We start from the raw sequence: 18,368 nt of genomic DNA on the forward strand, positions 1-18,368 counted from the left end.
GACATGAATGGAGGGGGCGTGGTGTGGCATCCCAAGGGCGTGTGGCCGTGAAGTCATGATCACGGCCCCCAGCTCCAAGCGTTCTGAACATTTTGGAGAGCCGGAGTACCCTTTTAACCTGTTAACGTAAAACTCATCATTTTGTGTTTATGACATTTTCAAATATATCTTTATAGAATATAGCTCTTCTGATCCCCTACTTCCTGTCACTATGTGTTACATGATACAATCCTGCCTGCCTGTAACCACCACTAGGTGGAGCTTAGGAGTTTTTTGAAGACAGGTTTATCTGTGAGTTGGCCCATGGGGTCCTGGGTTCAAATCCCACCAAGGACAACATCTGCAAAGAGTTTGCATGTTCTCTCCGTGTTTGCGTGGGTTTCTGTCGAAGAACTCCGATTTCCCCTCACATTTCAAAACATACTGATAGGACTAGATTGTGAGCCCCAATGTGGACAGGGACCAATTTGAGTGTACAGCGCTGCGGAATCTGTGTGCGCTATATAAAATACAGAATCATTATTATTTCCCCTGGAACTGTTGTGAATAGCGGGAATCCTCCTGATATGGTGTTTTACAGCTGATCTATTACCCTGGATCAGATGATCATGACTTCTCAGCTCAAGGCGCGTTTGGAGTAGGATGGGTTAGCCTCCCTGTTCCATAGCTTTTGCAGTGTGATGCGGATTATATTGCATACTGTGGTGACCCACGGGTGTATGGCGGGACCACAGGTGTAGCGGTGTGAGTGGTGGGTTCAGATGGTATTAACCCCGAGGGCAAGATGTTGTTAACCCCTAGTGTTCGTGACGCCAGTGTGGTTTTAGAGTTCCGGAACACCACACCCGGTTTCTCCGCTATCCCAGTTGCTAGTAGTGAAATGAGAGTCCACAACCAGTTATGGTCAAACGGAGGCTTTACTGAGTAGAAGACAGGTGGAATTATCTTCACAGCTAAGGCCAGATTTCCCAGAGAGGTGGCCAGGACCCAGAAGGACCTTGCAGCTTGCTGGACCAATATACTTACTCAAGTCAATATAACTTGACTTGAGATTGGACTTGACTATATGCAGGACTTGACTAGTTTCAGTGACAGCAGACTTAGACTTGAGACTTACTGGAATAACTGTAGCTTTTGGGGACTTCCAGATGCTGATCACTAGTACTGAGATCTCTGGTGGTTGCTGTGCTCAGTAGAAGATGAAATCTCCCAAGAGAAGAGCATGAATTGTAATGTCCGCCCCTTTATATAGTGGGGGGCTGGACTAAAGCCCATTGGTCAAGCTGCAGGTCATAGGTTAAGCTGGTGCTCTCTGGGTGAACAACAACAAATCATGTGACAACATAACATGTGACAGACTCACAGGTCCTTGAGACCTCCCACATGTCTTCTGCTCTATCTATACATTAGGAGACTGTCTAGGCATTAAAGTGATATACACAACATTCTGGAATCAACAGGGGGAGACCATGCAGGGGAGCCCTAAGGTCACTGAGGGTCTCAACCTGACAGGGCCTAAGGTAATACACGACCATGTCCTGTACTGGGACATCACAATACTTTCTACAGTTATAACCAGTATGCATTGTATTTCTTCTTTGATTTTGCTTTGTATGTACTTTAGTATGTGTTTATGTTTTTGTCTCTAGGTCCTAGAGTCCTTCTGTTGCTTGTATTAGGGTCAGTTTTTGTGTTTCCCTTAGGGCAGTGTTTCCTAACCAGTGTGCTACTAGTTGTTGCAAAGCTACAGCTCCCAGCATGCCCGGATAGTAATCACACTATTGTAGTATAATGTATTATGCCTCTGGCAGGGCTGTATACTGCCACATACATGGCAGGCCTAGGGGGCCCCTGGTTGTCATAGAAAAACCCATCAGCACCTGGTCACCAGGCTGCCAATAGGGTAACAGAGGCCCACAGATCAGTTACATGCAGCAGTCATGATTTGACCATGGCATGTAAGGGGTAAACTGCCAGGAACTGATGTTTTTTCGGGTTCTGGAAGTTAGCGCTGTGCTTTCACAATCCTTGGACAGGAGACCCATGCCAGCCAACAAGGCATCTGACATAAAAAGATGGCAGCCTAGCTTATGGCCCCTCGGTGACTGCTGTAGAACAAAAGAAAATGATTGGTGGTCATTACAAGGTTACATTAAAGGGGTATTCCAGCTTTAGACCTCTTTAAAAGATGGCAGCCAGGTGTTTCTGGGACTGGAGACGTGATGTCACGCCCCCTCCATTCATGTCTATGGGAGGGGGTGTGATGGCCATCACGCCCCCTCCCATAGACATTAATGGAGGGGGCGTGACATCACGTCTCCAGTCCCAGAAACACAGAGGTTTCCGAGACAGGAGCAGCAGCTCGGCAGAGAATACCGGGTGCTGCATGGAGATCGTGGGGGGTCCCAGCGGCGGGGGGATACATCTACATTTATTTTTTTATGGTACATATTCCACAATGTTCCACATGATTTATAGATCACAAATACAATTGTAAGAAGCTTCATTACTGAATCACAGCTTGTATTATACTCCAGAGCTGCATAACACATCTGAAATCTCCCAGCATTCCCTGCTTGTTCAGTGTCTGGACAAAACCTGTGGTACAAAGTAATTCGACAGGAGAAAAGATCTGCTAAATTGCTTTGGATTTGGTGTAGGGCCAAACTGAAGAGTGGACCCTAAACTGCCCCATAAGCTTCACCCTTTCACCCCACTAGGGATCAGGACATCATTACAGGGAATCCCGAGCAACAGCAAGAGCTGAAGTGTCCAAACACGGCACCATAGGAGTAGAGAGATGTAGTTCACCATGTAGAGGTCATGGCTGAGGAAGTTTCGACAAGCAGAGGTCAGGTCAGGTTAAAGGTCAGGGCAGCCAGCAGACCAGGGAGAATAGTCAGGAAGTTATCCGGGTCAGGAACAAGAACACTTTGACTCTTGGGAATGGGACTATGGCGCCCGGCTCAGGGGATTTACATTATGGAAAGTGTCATCAGTCCACCAAATGTTATTAATGGAGCTAAACTCCAAGACCCATCATAGTAAAAAAGAATTATACCAACAAAGATAAACATGAAAATCTACAGCATTCTCCTTATCCTGCAGAAAAGCTAAGGAAGGTCACACATTGTGCTGCAGAATTAATATGGAATGAAAAGACCAACATGAATCATGATAGATAGATAGATAGATAGATAGATAGATATGAGATAGATAGATATGAGATAGATATGAGATAGATATGAGATAGATAGATATGAAATAGATAAATATGAGATAGATAGATAGATATGAGATAGATAGATAGATAGATAGATATGAGATAGATAGATAGATAGATAGATAGATATGAAATAGATAAATATGAGATAGATAGATAGATATGAGATAGATAGGTAGATAGATAGATATGAGATAGATAGATAGATATGAGACAGATAGATAGGAGATAGATATTAGATAGATAGATATGAAATAGTTATATAGATAGATGTGAGATAGATAGATAGATATGAGACAGATAGATATGAGATAGATATTAGATAGATAGATATGAGATAGATATGAGATAGATAGATATGAGATAGATAGATAGATATGAGATAGATAGATAGATAGATAGATATGATATAGATAGATAGATAGATAGATATGAGATAGATAGATAGATATGATATAGATAGATAGATATGATATAGATAGATAGATAGATAGATATGAGATAGATAGATAGATATGAGATAGATAGATAGATAAGAGATAAATAGATATGAAATAGATAGATATGAGATAGATAGATAGATAGATATGAGATAAATAGATATGAGATAGATATGAGATAGATAAATCCAAAGAAGCAGCAGCACACACAAGGAGCTTGAGAAAGGCGACGAAAAGGTCGCAGAAACGTTGCTCTGATTGCACTGATGCAATAAACCATTTGATAGTGATAGATATGAGATAGATAGATATATAGATACAGACAAAGAATAAGTCAGCCAGCACTTTAGTTGATACCAAACTATTATATGGACCTGGCCTACAGGTGCACGCTACTAGGCTAAATATACAGCAACAGAAGAATGCAGCTGCTGCATTCTTCTGTTGCTAGATATATAGATAGATATGATATAGATAGATAGATATGAGATAGATAGATAGATAGTTAGATAGATAGATATGAGATAGATCCCTCAGCCCCGCATCATTCCATGTAAATATATTCTTAACCAGTGAAGTAGTGTAAAGTACCGCTCTCCTGATAACCGCATTACATCTCCCGCTACATTGTGTCATAAATAAACAATAGACCATTATTTGTTTATTCTACAAGAGCCGAGCAAATTACGGGAAAAAAAAATCCAATAAGTGCGGTGAGGTTGTTCCTCCTCAGAAACATTTTCTTCACGTTCTTCCACAATTACTTTTCTTGCAGGGATTGCAGCTCCAGTCATTGATTTGTGTACCGTGTTGTGAAGTGAAATGTTTAGCAGAAATGCTGAAAGTAGAAGCTCAGAAGAATGGCGATTCTGCTCCCAAACCCCATTACCGTATCTACGACGCATAGCTGGTGTCAGCAGAATAGGTAAAAAGTTTAACTTACCTATTAATTCTGCCCAATAGCAAAGTTTATCACAAAAAAGGGCCAAAAAATACTAAAAGCTAAAAAATAACATTAAAGGGGTACTCCGGTGGTACTCAACTGATGTCAGAAAGTTAAAGAGCTTTCTAAATTACTTCTATTAAAAAATCTTAATCCTTCCAGTACTTAGTAGCTGCTGTATATTGCAGAGGAAATTATTTTCTTTTTGGATTTCTCTTCTGCCATGACCACAGTGCTCTCTGCTGTTTAACTTTCTGGCACCAGTTCAAAAAAGTAAATAAATAAATAAAGTTTTACACCGGAGTACCCCTTTAAAGGGAACTTATCCCATGTCTAAACCATGAGTGAGCAGGGACATGGAATACTATGTTCTACTTTTTAAAGGGTTCTCCACCATAAGGTGATTTTAGTTTGTACCTGCCAGATAGTAAAGGATCTGTGCTTGTCTTGGGGTTAAATGGCTGTGGTGTGAGTCGACCATAACGCTGCTGTTTTCTTATTGTGAAATGGTTATTTCCTGTTGGAGTTCCCTCCCTCCAGCTACAAGTCCCAGGATCCCTTGTTTGTAAGTGTGATGTCACTTTTCTCCCTCCCAAACATCAGCCACCCTACCCATTGCTTCACGGCTGAGCTTCCTTCCATACGTGCTGTGCTGTAAACTACAATTTACTTTCACCCATTAAAGCACAGACAGGCTCCCTGACTAGTGACATAATGTCTTGGGCTGCAGTGCAACCTGGGAAAAGCAGAGACAACCCTAATTTTGTATGCTGCTAAAAACAAACATCCGAGGAAAAGATCACACATGAATTGCAAGACTAGCTATCAAACACAGGTACAGACACTATATTATGGACTACACTAACTTTACAGCCCCTGTAACATAGTCAAATAAGAAAAAAAAATCATAGCTTTAAAAAAGCTGTCAGGAGCCGGGTAAGTGGTCCCAAGGGGTGGTCCCCATAGCTACCCCCTGCTTTACCAGCCTGGAGTTACACATCTCTCCCTATATGCAGATCCAGCAGGTGACCATGTTGGTTCCCTAGGCTCTTGTCACCAAAGGTAAATATAACCCTACATAGATAGTAGGTAAAGGTATGTAATTGTAATTATAACACCAAAAAGAGAACCATACCACAGAATACACAGCAAAGTAATAGAATATACAAAATCAACTTTATTAATACAATTTAGTGATAAAAAAATTTGGATATTAAAATTGGAAAAAAGAATAAATAGGCACTGGTGGACATAAATACATCAAAATATGCAAATATAAGGAGTAAATGCCACAATAGCTGGTAGGATACAAGGGTGATGCCTGCCAAAAATATGCAAAAAGGGTGCCAAACCATACCTACACCTGCACCCCAGGTGTAGGGTTCAGGTGTAGGTATGGTTTGGCACCCTTTATTGCATATTTTTGGCAGGCATCACCCTTGTATCCTACCAGCTATTGTGGCATTTACTCCTTATATTTGCATATTTTGATGTATTTGTGTCCTACCATTATCCTATATCTTTGTATGTCCACCAGTGCCTATTTATTCTTTTTTCCAATTTTAATATCCCAAAAATTTTTTATCACTAAATTGTATTAAGATTTTTCGATTACTTCTATATAAAAATCTTAATCCTTCTAGTACTTATCAGCTTCTGTATGCTCAATAGGAAGTTCTTTTCTTTTTGAATTTCTTTTCTATCTGACCACAGTGCTCTCTGCTGACACCTCTGCCCATGTCAGGAACTGTCCAGAGTAGGAGCAAATCCCCATAGCAAACCTCTCCTGCTCTTGACAGATCCTAAAATGGACAGAGGTGTCAGCAGAGAGCACTGTAGTCAGACAGAAAAGACATTCAAAAGGAAAAGAACTTCCTGTGGGAGCATACAGCAGCCGATAAGTACTGGAAGGATTAAGATTTTGAAATAGAAGTAATTTACAAATTGGTATAACTTTCTGGCACTACTTGATTAAATAAAAATGTTTTCCACGGGAGTACCCCTTTAAAGGGGGTACTCCGGTGGCAAACAATTTTTAAAAAATAAACTGGTGCCAGAAAGTCAAACAGAATTGTAAATGACTTCTATTTAAAAATCTTAATCCTTCCAGTACTTATCAGCTACTGTATAATACAGAGGAAGTTCTTTTCTTTTTGAATTTCTTTTCTGTCTGACCACAGTGCTCTCTGCTGACACCTCCGTCCGTGTCAGGAACTGTCCAGAGCAGGAGAGGTTTTCTCGGGGGATTTGCCTATACTTTTGGACAGTTCCTGACACGGACAGAGGTGTCAGCAGAGAGCACTGTAGTCAGACAGAAAAGAAATTCAAAAACAAAATCACTTCCTGTGGGAGCATACAGCAGCCGATAAGTACTGGAAGGATTAAGATTTTGAAATAGAAGTAATTTACAAATCTGTATAACTTTCTGGCACTAGATGATTTAAAAATAAATGTTTTCCAGGGGAGTACCCCTTTAGTACAACCGTTGTGTGTTGTTGCGGTGGAACCATTACTTGGGGGCCCCTTACAGTTTTCTCGTCCTGACTGACGGACTCTGGAGTATTTGAGACGTACTCTATGGGGGAGATTTATCAAAACCTGTCCAGAGGAAAAGTTGTCCAGTTGCCCATAGCAACCAATCAGATCGCTTCTTTCATTTCTGAAAAGGCCTCTGAAAAGTGAAAGAAGCGATCTGATTGGTTGCTATGGGCAACTGGGCAACTTTGCCTCTTCACAGGTTATAATAAATCTCCCCCTATGTTTCTTCACACGCGCAGAGAAGATCCTTCAGGACAGATGTAGCCTTTATTGCTCTCATCTATTCCACCTTTCAGGGCTCCCGCTAAGCTGTACTGTGTAAATGGAAAGGCGTTAAGTAATGGTGATGGTCATTAGTAATGGTTCTTATCTTAACAACCTCAACGTATTATCTGAATGAACATGTGCACCTGTCGCATTTCTGGGGGAAAACTATTCTAAAATACACTGGAGTCATGAAGAATTTGTTAGATCGTGCCCCGGCCTCTATAAACAATGTCACTTCACCCGTCTGTGATGTCTTTTCCGGGACCAGACAACCAAATAAAGTCACAGACCGAACTGATCTCGTAAACATCCTGGGATCCTGGACAGGATTCAGCATATACAGAGGTGTCAGTGTTAGTACTCCGAATATACAGAGGTGTTAGGTGTTAGTACTCCGCCCCTAGACATCTTATCTCCTATACAAAGGATAGGGTATAAGATGTCTGATCGCGGGGGTCCCACCGGTGGGGACCCCTGTGATCTCCCTGCTGCACCCACCATTTGTTTTGAGCGTGGGGTGCAGCACCAGAGGCTCTTGAAGTCACGGCCACGCCCCCTCAATGCTAGTCCCTCCCTCCCTACCGCCTCCCATAGACTAGCATTGAGGGGGGTGTGGCATGAGGGAGCAGGGCTGTGATGTCACGAACTTCGGCGCCCGCACTCAGCGTTCGGAACTAAATGTTACCGGACGCCGAGGCAGTGGAGTGCCCCTTTAAAGGAGAACTCCAGCGAAAACTAAAATATGTCACCAATCTCCAACTTGGTCAAAACAAGTTTGGAAACTTTATAAATAGTGTTGAGCGCGAATATTCGAATAGCAAATTTTTATTGCGAATATCAGCACTTTGCGATTTCGAGAATATTTCGAATGTAGCTAAATATATTCGTTATGACGATTATTCGTTTATTCGTTTTTTTTTTTTCACAGTACACATCACAATGATGTGTATTGTGTAAATAAAGCGTGATCATTCCTCCCTGATTCCAGCTTTTAGGCTGGGTTCACACCACGTTTTTGCCATACTGTTTTCAATCCGTTTTTCTAAAGAAAACCGTATGGCAAAAAAACGGATGGAACATTATGGGGAAAAAGTAAACCGTATGCGTTTTTAAACAGTATACTGTTTTTAAAAGTGCATACAGTTCCGTCAGTTTTTATAGAAAAAAAAACCATACGTTTTTGAAAATTTTGTACATTTTTAATGGGAGGGGTCTTGGGTGGGGACTTTAGGATGCAAATGCGTATGTGCAAAGTAAAGACGTATACATTTTTCCCGTATGGAACCGTATACATGTGCGTTTCCCATTGACGTCCATGTTAAGAAAAAACGTATGCGGCTGCAGTACGGTTTTTAAACCGGAGTCAAAACCGTGGTTGACCACAATTTTGTCTCTGGTTTAAAAACCGTACTGAAGCCGCATACGTTTTTTTTAACATGGACGTCAATAGGAAACGCACATGTATACGGTTCCATACGGGAAAAACGTATATGTTTTTACTTTGCACATGCGCATTTGAATCCTAAAGTCCCCACCCAAGACCCCTCCCATTAAAAATGTACAAAATTTTCAAAAACGTATGGGTTTTTTTTTCTATAAAAACTGATGGAACTGTATGCACTTTTAAAAACAGTATACTGTTTAAAAACACATACGGTTTACTTTTTTCCATACTGTTCCATCAGTTTTTTGCCATACGGTTTTCTTTAGAAAAACGGATTGAAAACAGTATGGCAAAAACGTGATGTGAACCCAGCCTTATGGTCCAAAGAAGGTGAATATGTGAAAATTTACGAATATCGGCACTTCCAGAGGACACTGATCCCTCCCTTCTTTTAGCTTGTGGGCCAATGAGAAGGATGCAAATACAGTTGTCAGAGGTTAGCAACATCCCTAGCAACCAATAGGAAAGTAGTTAGTTGAAGGATATAATCGCGCATGCGCATTTTGCGAGTTTCATTACGAATCTCGCATGGAAAAATGTGTACGAATATGCGAAATTCACCAATATAGGACGAATATTCCTCCATATATTTGTGAAATATCGCGAATTTGAATATGGCCTATGGCGCTCATCATTATTTATAAAGTGCCAAGACCTCTTTTTAAGTGGTCTTCAAACTGTGGACCTCCGCATTTTGCAAAACTCCAACTCCCAGCATGCCCGGACAGCCGTTGGCTGTCCGGGCATGCTGGGAGTTGGAGTTTTGCAACATCTGGGAGGTCCACAGTTTGGAGACAACTGACCTAGAGGGTCCTGGGTTTAGTTTTGTCCCAACCGAGCAATGAATTTTGCAAGAGAGGTGTAGAAAATAGACTAGACAAAAATAAAACAAAACAACAATGCACAATGGACCTTGCCGTGTGGTTGTTTTGTGGATGAAAGGTGATGCGGATCGACCAGGTTTGGGTTGCACAGGTCACTTCACAGTGAAAGAATATACCCTGTGGTCCCAATTTTGGGAAAACCATCACAATTTTAGGTCATTGAGCCTGGAGGTACAACATCGCTGCAACATAGTTACTCAATCTGATCAAATTTCATGGTACAATTTTGCTTTGTTAAAAATGAAAAGGCTTCAAAAAAACAAACCCGGTCTTGACCTGTTGTATTGAGCCAATAATGGTATACCTACATAACAGCAGGGCTCAGATTCCACATTAGCAAAAAAATAAAAAAAATAAAAAGACTATGCAGGAAAACATAAGGAATGACGCTAGTACAAAATAAAGGTATACAAGCTTGGATACAATAGATATTATATATGGACATGTAGATGTCATGGAAGAATCACTGTAATCCCATTCTAATTGAGAATTTATAGGATTAAAGCAATTACACAATGAAATGAAACAATAGTATGTATAGAAAGCACATAGCCTTATAACTATTACCGTCCAAGGTCGTCTAACTGTTAACCCCAATGTGCGTTTCACCGCAGCTTCTTCAGAGGGCACTTAGGGTGGATCATGGGTGTACTTAAAATAGAGAATGATAGCAAAACTTTTGTGGGCTCCTTTGAGAGATAGGATCCAACTCTGGTTGAACACATTACCCCCCCCCCCAAAAAAAAAAAAAAACAGGGCTGAGTAATAGGCCCAAGAGTCATTGAAATGGCTTAGATACTGAAAATAAATGTGTGAAACCACAGACCATAATTGAGGCCCAGTTTGATGTTGTCTGCTCTTAGGGCCTTTACTTAATATGTCTTTATGAAATGTAAAAAAAATTGAAATTTTTGGGAATAGGTTCACATTCAATTTACCAGTGAGATTAGTCCGGGTCAATAGGAGATAAATCCGAAATATGAGACATAAGGTGGTTTTGCCCGTGAGATAAACTCTGACCAAACCTGTCAAATTGGGTGGACCAATCTATTGTGGGGGAGGCTTTTTTTATCATTTTCCAATGACAGATCTCAGGAAGTAGTCTGAAGTTCCATTGGTCAATACAATGCTCCGGAGACCTTACTAATTTCTTTGCCCCCAATGAAAATATGTGCTCCTAAATACATGTTTACGGGTGCAATAGCTATCGGCAAAACTTAGGATCTTCTGAAACATCTCAGTCAGTTGCTTCTCCCCTTAAAGGAATACTCCAGTGCAGCAACACTTATGCCCTATCCAAAGGTTTCATGGTAGGTGGTCCACCGCCGGGACCCCCTGCAATCTCCTGCACAGTACCCCGGCAGGCGCTAGAAAGGGAGCGTGTCGACCCCCGACACACCCTTCCATGTATTTCTATAGGAGAGCCAGAGATACAGAGTTCAGGTATCTTCGGCTCTCCCTTAGAAATACATGGCAGCGCCCTGGTAGTCCCTTCCTGGGGACTGCTGGGGTGCTGTGCAGGAGATTGCGGGGGGTCCATGCAGTTGAACACCCCATGATCAGACACTTATCCCCTATCCTTTGGAAAGGGGATGAGCGTTCCTGCACTAGAATACTCCTTTCACCATTGACCAATTCATTACAACCTTCATGATACGTCTCGGGCAGCATTGACCATCGAGCTTCTCTCCATAATCTCATTTCAGATCAAAGTACATAGGAGGAAAGTACAGACTTCATCAATTTAATGGGCATCCAGTTTTAACAATTTCAGGTCAAATCCTTGACCAATTCCAAATTCTAGTTTACCTTTAAGCCCCTTGTGTAGAAATCATTAACATTTTAACATGAACTTGACCGAATCTCCATCTTTCTTTTCTATACAAGGTGTAGAGTGCGGCTGATCTGCTCTACCAACCACGATATGTATAATTAGTGTTTCCGGGTGAAGATTAACTAGAATTGAATTTTTTTTAGCTTTGAAAAGTCCATTGTGGGGAATAAGTAAAGAGTCTTTTTGGGGGAAAAAAAGTAATTGTTTTTGTCAATATTTACTGAGCCGAAGCGTTTTGTTTCACGATGGTGTTTATTCGCAATTACACCTTATTTTATCAGTGTTAATGATCTGTTTGCAGCATTTCAGCCATGACAATGGACCCGTACAATATACTTTGACCTTTTTTTTTTTTTTTTGCATGAATGTTAAGGACTTTTTGTATCCGAAAATGTTTACACTTGATTAATTTTGAAGTTTTCCCACAGTCTAAAAGTGTAAGAAAGGTCACGTGTGATCTCAAACCAGGATTTATTGACTTTTTAGGTTACAAAGGTTTCTAGGTTGCTATTAACTTGCTTTCAATAGTATTTTAGTATTGCTTTCTTGGCTATATTTGCCTATGTCATAGCTTTTATGTATAGGGTAGACTAGTAGTGTACATATCTCTTATCCGCTGGATAGGTGATAAATGGTAGATTGTATAAGGTCTGACCTTGAGACTTCCACTGATCACTAGAACATGAAACCCCAGTCAACCCACCAATCTACAAGCCTGTCATAGAAAAAAAATCTTATGGGAACAAGCAGTTTTGGGGTGGTAAATATAGCAGTAGTTCTCTGTAACCTATTGGAATCACAGAAGAAGCCAGGTGACAGAACACAGTACTTCTCAAAGCCTCTGCTTTAGTACGGTTATGCAGGTAGTGATAAGTCTATAGTTCTAGGAATTGGTGTTGGTCCAACTGCTGGTATTTAAATAGGCAAAATTTGATCAAACTTTGCATAGATTAATAGTACAAGAGAAAATAAGAAACTTTCTAAAATATCTTATTAGACAAAAATGCTTCTTTCTCCAGTTATCAAGCTTCTTTCCTCTCCCCTTCCTGCTACTTAAATCGTCTTCGAAAATCAGCCCAGCCTTGTCCAGTGTCTGCAAGACAAGCAATAGAAGTCTATGGTATGAGGAGCAGAAATCTGCTGAAAAAATACCATATACAAGGTATATAATGGCCATAAAAGAGTGCTGCCCTCATGTGCACACACAGGGAGGCTGGCCATGTAGACCATCAATATTATAGCAATGGTTGACTCTTTTAGTCATTTAACTGACTTACTGGGGCAATTACTTTCTTCTTTTCTTTTTTATTCTTTTCTTTTTAATTAAGAGACAGGACTTGGATAACATATATGCCGTTGAATTAAAACAAATTCAAAAACTTTATTTTGTGTTTACTTAGGTCATCTTTGTTCCTACTCTGGAAAGTTCCTGACAGGGACAGAGGTGTCAGCAGAGAGCACTGTGGTCAGACTAAAAGGGAATTTGAAAAGAAAAGAACTCCCTATGTAGTATAGAGCGGCTGATAAGTACTGGAAGGATTAAGATTTTTAAAAAGAACTTGTATACAGATCTGCTTAACTTTCTGGAGCCAGTTGAGTACCCCACTAACCTTTCTAATATACTTAATAAGAAAATGCTGTCTCCTTTTTATTGAAAGCATGGCTTATACAAAAAACACCATTAGGGGGTCCCCATACTATCCAGAACATAATCCTGTCCGGCTGCAGCTTTATCTTTGTCCCAGCTGAAGCACAGGCTGGGACAAAGTCCAGTAAGTAAGGGTGGGACTAGCACTCCTCTGTGCTCACTCCTGTCCTATCAGATTGCTGCCTGTAAACAGAGAGGAGGGGCTACAAAGCAGCCTTCAGTGATTTGATGAAGAGACACAGCACAGCAGGCTCAGGGAGTGAGTTAAATGAGTCATGTTGAGTGAGGACATGCCCCCTTTAGAGCACAGAATGACAGACCAGCATATAGAAGGTATTTGTAAGAAAAATATAGGTGCTAGACACATAAAAATTATATGTACATGACCAGGATTGGGTACCGAGTAACATCTAACTTTCAGGGTTTTTTGTGGCATTTGAAAGGCAGTCTTTAAGAGTTGAAATCCTGAAGGGTGAGCAATAAAGTAGAATGGGGGGGGGGGGGTTAATACTTTTGCATGAGCAGAGATAAAGATATCATATTATCAATGGGTATTGAAATTGGGGGGTTCACCCATTCTTATGGTTCATCTTTCCACCAGTTGACCTAGTTGGACTATGAGCAGAATGATGTCATCCGCATCAAGAACTGGGGCGGGGCCTTCACCCTCCGAGATGCCTTAGGTCATCAATCCTTTCTCCGAGCCAGTGATAGAGTTGCTGATTAATTTGACTACTCACGGCATAATCAATAGCAAACACTTAGCATCTCTATGCGGCTCTCTATCCCTCCATTGATTGCTCTGTTGATGATCTGTACCTCAATCATATACCCCCCCTCCCCCTATGACCTTCAGTAGGGTTGCTGTCTAGAGATCAATCATGGAGTCATCACTGGGGGATTCACTTAACCATTTTTTTTCCTATGAGAACTCCATGTGATTGAAAGTTCTGCATGGTCGGAATGGCGTACAGTACATGACGACGAGGTCACCCTGAAAGACAAATAAATTAATTCATGAGGATCCATGTTGGATCTATATAAATTAGAGAGTCTTATAGGCCCCACAATTACATTTCAAGGCTTGAGCTAAATATAGTGTGCAAGAGGCAGCACCGATTGATGGTTAATGAAAGGTAATTTGATTTCTTAGCCTTTGGTCTTGATCCTGCAGGTGGCACTGTGTTGGCTGAACATATTGACTGATACCTTCTATATCAGTCCACCACAATTTTACGATTTATGGTAAGACATTTTAGGGTCTATAGCAGTGGCTTCCAAACTGTGGACCTCCATATGTTACAAAACTACAACTCCAAGTATGCCCGGACAGCCGTTGGCTGTCCAGGCATGCTTGGAGTTGTAGTTATGCGACATCTTGAGGTCCTCAGTTTGGAAAACACTGGTCTATAGCTTTAAGACCTCCATGGCTAGAAAGAGATCAACCTACAAAAGCCATGTCTATGGCATATCTTTAAAGTGAAGTGGGTTATTTAAAAAAGATTTCCAAAGATCTGTGGGGGTCCCAGTGGTCGCAGAATAGAAGTAAATTCACATTTGAGTGAGTGGAGCGGCACTATGCATGCTTGACCACCTCTCCATTTGTTCCCCGAATTGGCTATGTTTGAAAGCAAGGGTTTACGTACCATAGTGTAGACCATGCGGAACCCCTACTGGTTGGTCCCATTCATTTTTCTATTGTACGCCTCATAGTGGGAGACCATGTGGCTGCTATGGGGCCCTTGGAAAGAGGAGGTCCCATCCTGGTTGGTCCCATTCTTTTATTTATTGGTAATAAACTGTGCAGAACTCCTCCAGGGAGCTGCATTGTCTGTAAATTAATGGTGGGGGAGGGGGGGGGGGGGTTATTGACCAATGGGACATGGAAGGCAAAGGGGAATAAGCACCAGACCTTTCTGTCCTGGGGGGGGCAAAATCAGTCCCCATTATTATATTTGTTATGGGGGCCCCCTTTCTTCTATGCACACCGCTGTTTGAAAGTCCCATAGACAGTGAATGGAGCAGTGAATGAAACCGTTCCATTCACTCTGGGGACAATTGGTCTTCGTTCTTTTGATCATTTTAAATAACTAGCTGATCTATGGGGGTCCAACCATTGGTCTATGGGGTCCAACAGATCAGCTAGTCATCTATACTGGTGATAAGGGGGGAATTTTAATCCTAAAATAACCTCTTTAATCCCATCTAAAATCCACTGAAGAACACCCACAAAAAGATCCAGGAACACCCACTTTGGGGCACATTTGTATAAGTGCAGCACCTTTGTAGATCCAATCTTGTGGACAATCAGGATAAAAAAAATAATAGTTAAGAGGTTTTAGTCATAATTCTATCTTCTGCCTCGCAAAGTAGTCATAAATCTGAATTCTTATTTTGGCTTCCAATGTCTCAAAGAGGTCATCTGGTTTAAGAGGAACATTCTCAAATACAATCTTAAAGGGGTATTCTGGCCATAGACATCTTATCGCCTATCTAAAGGATAGGGTATATGGTGTCTGATCGCGGGGGTCCTGCCGCTGGGACTCCCCTTCCCCCCCGCAATCTCTGTGCAGTATCTGGCACAGAATCTGCTCCAGTCTCGGAAATGCTAGTTTCCGGGACTGAAGACGTGACGTCACGCCACGCACACTCCATTCATGTATAAGGATTGGAGATAAGATGTCTGATTGTGAGCGTCACGCCCCATCCCATAGATATGAATGGAGGGGGGGGTGGCGTGACTTCCCGAAAACCAGCATTTCCGAGACTGGAGCAGAGCTCAGCAAAGAATTCCGGGTACTGCACAGAGTTCACGGGGGGTCCCAGCAGCAGGACCCCTGCAATCAGATATCTATTCCGAAATCGTAAGCCTACAAGCATAGAGACCAAAATATATCTTAAGAAAAACTTTCCCTTAGATCCATACACATATGAGTATATACTCCTACAGTGGACCTCAATAATGACAACCAAAACAATATGTAGCGTGAGGTATAGAAAATCTTTATTAACAGAAAAAAATCATATTGTGACAAAAAATAAGAACCCCAAATGAAACCCATAAAAAACATATGATATAAGACATGTTAAATGGGTACTCCGGTGGAAAACTTTTATTTTTATTTTTTATTCAACTGGTGACAGAAAGTTAAACAGATTTGTAAATTACTTCTATTAAAAAATCTTAATCCTTCCAGTACTTATTAGCTGCTGAATACTACAGAGATTTTTACTTCTTTTTGGAACACAGAGCTCTCTGCTGACATCACGAGCACAGTGCTCTCTGCTGACATCTCTTTCCATTTTAAGAACTGTCCAGAGTAGGAGAAAATCCCCATAGAAAACATATGCTGCTCTGGACAGTTCCTAAAATGGACAGAGATGTCAGCAGAGAGCACTGTACTCGTGATGTCAGCAGAGAGCACTGTGTTCCAAAAAGAAAAGAATTTCCTCTGTAGTATTCAGCAGCTAATAAGTACGGGAAGGATTAAGATTTTTTTTATAAAAGTAATTTACAAATCTGTTTAATTTTCTGGCACCAGTTGATTTAAAAAAAAAAAAAGTTTTCCACCGGAGTACCCATTTAAAAAAATTAATAATAATAAAATAAAAAGAAAAGGGGGGGGGGGGGGAGAAGCACATGTGGCCAGGCATAAATAAATAAGGACTCCCAAAACGGTTTGTCTGTATGATGCCCCAATTAATATGAACAATAATTAATATTTATACACATTAGAAAACAATTCATTAGTTAATATGACATAAGGGAAAACAGACTGAATGAAAAATGTAAACATCAATTGTATATCTGGCAGTACAGTGTAATACTTTGTTTGTCCTGTGGAGGCAGAGCAGAAAAACTGAACAATTCCTGACAGTAACAAAGAAAAAAAGAGTGTCCGTCGTGTTCAACCTGAACCTCTGCTGGGTTGATCCAGAGGAAGCCAAATGTATAAGTTCATGGTCCTCCTAATATGTAAAAACAGCAAGTAAGTTTAACAGTCCTCTCGAGTAAATTCTGTATATTTATTTATGGTGCGGCAGGTTATTAACATACATCCCCCATATTTTGTCCCTGTCTTCTCCGGGGAGGGGGGTGCAGCTGTATATCCCTGTCTTGTTTATGCCCCTTTTCTGAAGCAGATGCTCAAACTGATTGATTATCCTTCAGTTACAGACAACATTGTGAGCCCAAGATTGATTTGTTGCTGCGGAAAAGACTTTGGGGATGGTGTTTTATTTATTTATTTATTTTCTTGTTTTGTATAGCTGTCTAACCATTGAGCAATTTTTTTCAAAAATTTCTTGTCAAAAGGACTTCAGGGATTGGATTATATATATATATACTTTTTTTTTCTTTAGTTCTTATATTTATTTAAGCATTTGAGAATTTTTCTAGAATTTCATTGTTAAAATAATAATAGTAATGATGACAACAATAATAATTGTAAATATTAAGGATAATGTTGTAAACAAATTAATACAGTTATTAGTAAAATGAAAAAGCTAATTTATATATATATATATATATATATATATATATATATATATATCCAAAGAAATGGTGCAGCACTCCATAAGAAAATCCAAGGTGCAAAAAAGATTTATTCACTTCACATCATAGCATAGCAACGTTTCAGATCACACAGGATCCTTTTTCAAGCTCGAAAAAGGATCCTGTGTGATCTGAAACGTTGCTATGCTATGATGTGAAGTGAATAAATCTTTTTTGCACCTTGGATTTTCTTATGGAGTGCTGCACCATTTCTTTGGATGGATTAATTTTGGGACTTTGATCAAGTTCATTTGGAGCTGGCACCCGACTATCTTTTTCATCAAGCTAAGTAGTGCTGCAAAATCACCTCGTTTTTCGTATATATATATATATATATATATATATATATATATATATATATATATACACAGTACAGACCAAAAGTTTGGACGCACCTTCTCATTCAGAGTTTTCTTTATTTTCATGACTATGAATATTGTAGATTCACATTGAAGGCATCAAAACTATGAATTAACACATGTGGAATTATAGAGATAACAAAAAAGTGTGAAAATACGTCATATTCTAGGTTCTTCCTTTTGCTTTGATTACTGCTTTGCACACTCTTGGCATTCTCTTGATGAGATTCAAG

General features: G+C 40.4%; 1 long non-coding RNA gene across 1 annotated transcript; it reads left to right on the forward strand.

The window, feature by feature from the left end:
* The first annotated feature begins 1,371 nt into the window (after positions 1-1,371).
* LOC130274431 (uncharacterized) lies at positions 1,372-17,173 on the forward strand. Its single transcript, XR_008844376.1, has 4 exons — positions 1,372-1,520; positions 4,439-4,588; positions 12,974-13,165; positions 17,072-17,173. It is a non-coding gene; the product is annotated as an uncharacterized LOC130274431 (long non-coding RNA).
* The last annotated feature ends 1,195 nt before the right edge of the window (positions 17,174-18,368 follow it).

Source organism: Hyla sarda, chromosome 5 (assembly GCF_029499605.1).
Source record: "Hyla sarda isolate aHylSar1 chromosome 5, aHylSar1.hap1, whole genome shotgun sequence".
NCBI classification, from domain to species: domain Eukaryota; kingdom Metazoa; phylum Chordata; class Amphibia; order Anura; family Hylidae; genus Hyla; species Hyla sarda.